Genomic DNA, 6,000 nt, shown 5'->3' on the forward strand with positions numbered 1-6,000 from the left:
AATGTTCTTCATATATAGTCATTCGATTGGTGAAATATATCCTTCAATAGTGAAGCTGACTTCACCTTGCCAACGTAACCCTTTTTTATTTGACTTTAATTATATTTATTAATTACTTGATTATTACTTGCCCACATAAATATATCATATCAAATAGGAGTGCGAAGCCCATTAATAATAATATTTCTTTTATTCAATTTGACTTTTCCTCTTTGGGGCTAGATGGCTTCTTTGGGTTCCTGTGGGGAAATTTGTCCCATAGCTGCCCCAATTTTCAACACTCCCTCAGCTAGGGAGGAATTTCCATTTGCATCATAAGTCTCATCTCGGATGTCTCATCATCGCTGCATCATGTCTCATCTCGTCTCATTTTATCTCATCTCGTCTCATCTTATCTCATCTCGTCTCATAGAAGAAGAATAATCCACAACCGATGGTAGGGGAGATTGATTTACCACAAGGGTAGAGATCCTCCAAACCCTACTAGTCTCTAGGTCAAGTTCCATGACCTTCATCTCAGTTGATGTCATGATCTGAAGAAAAGAATTCTCATATGGGAGATCAATCTACCACCCTATATCCAATGACAAAGGAGAGATACCACTTACCATGAGGGGTAAGGATCACAACCATCCTATTCCAATGACAATAGGCGAGATACCACTTTCCATGAGGGGTATGGATCACAACCATCCTGTTGTCCAATGACAATAGGTGAGATACCACTTACCATGAGACATAAGGATCACAACCATCCTATTGTCTGCTGATCTTCCCACCTTGATCCTCAAGAGTCAAGTGGCAGAACACCTGCACCCTCTACCTTGTGGGAGATACCCAACTTACCAGTGGTAAGGATCACACACACCTAAGTCTCCTCACCCATTGGCCAGATGGGTGGTAATCCCAAGAAACCCAACTTGTGGGTAGGATGCATATTGGGGTATCTTTGTCAAGTCCCAGACTTGATAGTGGGGGGGGGATACCCAACTTGCCACAAGTGACAAGGATCACACACACCCTACTCTAACAATAGGGGAGATAACCCAACGTACCACAAGGGGTAGGATCATACACACCTATTGTTTAGAGTTCCCTCAACCCCAAGAGCTCTCCGGCTCCATTCCTCTCCTTGGGAGCTCAAATAGAGGGGAAGAGCATATCTCAGTGTTCTCGATCAGCCATGCCCACTTCCCAGAAAGGTCATTTCCATCAGTCCAAGCTGCTCTTTGAAGACCAAGAACTTCCCTTTCAACAAAGGCTTGGTGAGAATGTCAACAACTAACTCATTTGCTGAAGCCTCACTGCTTCAATTCCACAACAATCAATGTCGGAGCCTCATTGCTCCTTCTGTACCATATCCCAGATATAGTGATATCTAATATCAATATGCTTACACTGATCATAAAACACGAGATTCTCTGAAAGTCAAATCCCACTCATATTATCGCAGTATATCACAGTCATGTCCAACACATGCTCAAACAACTCTCCAAAGAGCTTTCTCAATCACATTGCCTCACAGCTAGCCATGCTAGCAACAATTTGCTTTGCCTCAACCGTACTCAAATCAACAAACTTCTGTTTTCGGCTCATCCAGGAAATCATGGCAGACCCCAAGCTACAACAGCACCTAGATGTGCTTTTCTTGTCAACAACATTTTCAGTCTCAGTCAACATCGGTGTATCCATCAAATTTCCGGCAGTTTGTCTCAGTCTATGATTAATATTTTCGTGTAGATATCTGAACACATGTTTAGCATCCAGCCAATATACATATCCAAGCTCTATCTGGCTCATGCTACAAAGCAAGAATTCATTTCACTGCCAGCTCATCACGGGATCCATCAAATCTGAATCTGAAGAGGAGTCTCTCTCAATTGCCTCAGTGTAAATCATCATGCCGAATATCTATCAATATACTTCCAATATACTTCTTTTGACAAGGAAGTCCTCATTATTATAATGATACACTTCTTAAGAAGTGGATTTCTGAGGCTCAGAGGTCAACTCCCTCTGGTATTGATGAGATGATTTGATCTTGTCAGAAAAAACTATTAGCATATATAAAACCAAACATTAAGGACATACCTTCAACCTTGATGAGAGGTCGAGGTCTGCATCAGGTTTCCATCAATCCAAGCATGCCAAGTCCAGGGGACTTGCTTGAGTCAATATGGGACTTACTTCAATCTAAAATTATGAGTATATTCTTATGTGCCTCAAAACCCTGAGGTGGCTCTAAGTACACTACATCATGGGGAAGCCAATTTTCACATACATCTGATAATAGTGCATTCGGCAACAAGTGCTAGGATCTTATCACAGTCCTCTCCCTCTGAGAATATCTTCCTTATCACTGTTGAGCTTGATATCGCGGAAGCATCTGACACTACTGCATCTTGTCATCTAGAATGATCCTTGCATGAAGGACATATTGTTCTCATCATCTCATTAGACTGTTGCATTCAACCTGACAGTCTACTCCCTTTGAATAGGAAACCTCTTCAATCATAGACATCAACCTGGGAGACTGTGATCCTTCCTTTGAAGCACAGGCTTTTGTCCATTGCCACTTTAATCAAGGGATGGCTCTATATCCTCCTCAATCTCAATATTGAAGACTTGGTCCTTACATCCATCTGATGTACCTGTTGACCCCAGAACAAGAGCAAGAAATAACAAAGTAAATAAACATAATGAAAGTGTACTTGATGATAAGGCAAGACTGTCTTTCTTCACTAGATATGAGAGTGGCTCCCTTGATTTTCCTGCACCAGCTTCCTCTTCCTGCATTACTCTTTCTGCAGATGAGAACATTGATATGCCCAGTGTAGATAAGAACACTGGTCCTCTACAATTCAACACAGCCTAGCACTTTGCTGTTACAATTTTCAGGCATCAAAGGAAGATCTGCCTATCAGGCAGCTTGTACCCAACACTGTACCCTTTTTCCTTGTTACAACTCTAAGTTAACCATAATGTCTGCTGTCACTTCACTTTAAAATGCTCTACAAACCTGCAACCTAGATGAACTAGGGCTTGACCTCCTTCCAAAAACAACAGGGCTAAAACATAGAATAGTATAGAAGAATAACCAAAAAATTCACCTTAGATCAACTCAGCCCTGTTCTTCCTCAGCTCGGCTCTGTTGCCTCGGCTCAGTCTTGTTCTCTTCAGCTCGACCCTGTCTACCTCAGCTTGGCACTGTCTCCCTCCGCCTGACCCTGATTTTCTCTCAACTTAGCCCTGTGGTCACCTCAGATCTTATTCCTTGCTTAAAACATCAAGTTGCTTGCTCAAATGAGCTACATGAGTGGCATATTTATACCAATCAAAGGGGGTCTAGGCATCGACTTGTCACCACAAAAATTGGAGTTGGTTAGGCCTTAGTCATATGGTTGACTTGAGGTTGACTTGAGTTGACTTTAGTTGATCCATGTATATAATAAAAAAAGTAATTTCTCTTCAATTGAAGGGTTAGGAGGTATCCCACCTATAATCAGAAAGGTCTTTCAATGGGCCATCTAATTATGAAGTTTACCCTTCCATCTAGACTACCTTTGACATCAATAACAACCTTTTTCAACAGTGAGGACTATGCTCATTTGTAAAATCCCATAACAATTGGTTGAAACTTCATTTTATAATATTTCCAAATCCCTAAGAGGCAAAACCCTACCTTGCTAGGAAGTTAAGGCCATGTGGAAATGTTGAGTTGGACAAATTTGAGTTGTCAAAAGAAAGGAGATCCTTGTTGGGATCTTACTTTTTGTTGAGTGCTCCATTTTGGGTCTTTGATAGCTTATTTGGAAGAAAATTAGAAGACTAAGTCGAGTGCTTTGCTATTGTGTGTATCACCGTTGAAAAAAGCATGTGAAGGTCCCAAAAAATGCAAGGGATGTTTGAGGCCCACAGATTGATAGTATCATGCTTGTGTTTGAGATGGCCTTGGATGGCTCCTTGGACCATAGAGGGTGGCCAATGAGTTTTTGATCATTTTTGGAGAACATCTTAATTCAATATTGAGATAGCAAGTCGATTTTCCATCATCATGCTATAACAGCTATTTTTTGTTTCTTGGAGCTGAAAGATATGATTTATAACATAAATCGAAATCAAGCAAACCATTTGATGTGTTACTAATTAACCATAAATTGATTTGTTCAATGAGTTCAGTTCATGACCACTGATGGGCATGCAAAGTAAATTTCAGGTGTGCACTATTATCTGCATTACTTGATATGTATTATTGAGTGAATTGGAATCAGTGTCTTGAAATAGGTTCCTCTTTATTCATTTTCTTCAATTTATGCATTATATTCCACATTTATTTATGAGAAGGTACAAACAAAAGTAAGGAAAGAAAAGCCAACAAAAGGAAAAAAATTAGTTAGAAAAAAACTAGGTTCATTACGTCAGGGACTTGGAGCCAGCCTTGGTCTCTTTGAAAAAGGGACTCTTAGGTTCTCCCTTCTCCATTGTTGCTCCTAGTTTCTTCACTTTGCTCTTCCACTTAACTTCATTTAATTGGTGAATTGCACTTCTTATTCCAAAAAGATTTGCATGAAATTTTATAAGGGTAAATGTTGTTTCTGATCTTGTTAGAGCTATGAATCCCAACTCCACATTAGTGGAAACCCCTTTTCAGTGATGGGAGCCTTCAAACTCAACCAACACACGTTGTTGTAGGGCTTTATTTTTGCTAGGTTTTGAGCTTGTGTTTGCATGGTGACACCTGTCTCAAGCACCAAATCACCCTTCGATAATCAACATGAAGGGGGCTTGGATCCATAATATGTAATCAATCTCTTGCTATTCCCATAAGTTCAAGTCTTATCTTCAAGTTCCCCATGGGTACCTCGAGTTGTGGGGGTAAACCTAGGGAATGGAACTTGGTCAATGGTGTCTACTTTAAGGAGAATGTGGTGTGGGCTTGTATCCATAATTATATGCACGTGGGCATCACCTCCTAGTGCCATAAGCTCAACACCCTGAAGGTTTTGGGTGAACACAAGAGAAATGAAGCTTGACCAAGTATGTGAAACTCCTCACTTATCTAGGGTGTGAAATTTGACCTATGTTGCACACAACTTGGAATTAGGTACAAGTTTCGGAAATGGGAATGCCTAGAAACATGACAACCACTCCCTCAAACATGTGTATTGGGGGTGATTGTGGTGGTGTGTGTGTTGTGTATGTGTTGATATATATATATATATATATTTCAAAAATTTTATACTAAAACTTTGAAGAAAAGCATTCAAGTTTAATTTTTAACATTATAATTTAGAATATAGATACAAATTCAAGAATAAATGAGCATGTATCAAGGCCCAAGAACATTTAAACGTGTTAAAATTGACAACTAGGGCCAAACTCCATGCGGGTCTTATTTATGACAGCTGATATTTTTCTTGGATTCCTCTCGTCGAGAGGTGTAGGATGATCTAAAGATCATCCGATTCCGACATGTATTCATGGAGATATGAATTTATTTAGGTTATGTGACAATTTGTCAAGGTCGGCCAGCAATAAAATTACCCCAACTTATCCTCAACGTTCTATTATAAATAGAAGAGGTCTTCAAGTCATTTTCACACACACTTTTCCTAAGATCTCTCTCCACTCGTTTGGGTTGGTGCTAGAGAGATCAAGAGGAGAAGCCCTAGACGCTGTGAAGAAAGGGTCTTCTAAGAGAGCCCTAGATGCAGAACTAATGCTGCCCTAGCCGCAGTCCTAAAGGAGGTGATCTTAGCCTCAGTTGGAGAGGCCCTAATCAGCAGCAAATGAAGCCTAAAGCTACAGTCACAGAGGCTCCTATCTAGCCCTAACTGCAGTGAACGAGGCTATTCTCAGCTGAAGAAGCCCTCATACACAGTCCGAAGTGCCCTAACTGCAGGCCTGATCCGCAGCTCTTGAAGAGCCCTCATCTGCAGTCCAATCAAGGTGTCTTAGCCACTGTCATATCCAACCCTAATCTGCTGTAAGGTGTAGCAC

Source organism: Pinus tabuliformis, chromosome 7, assembly GCF_031772625.1.
Source record: "Pinus tabuliformis cultivar Carrire ecotype Pingquan chromosome 7, CPIR1, whole genome shotgun sequence".
Classification (NCBI taxonomy): Eukaryota; Viridiplantae; Streptophyta; class Pinopsida; order Pinales; family Pinaceae; genus Pinus; species Pinus tabuliformis.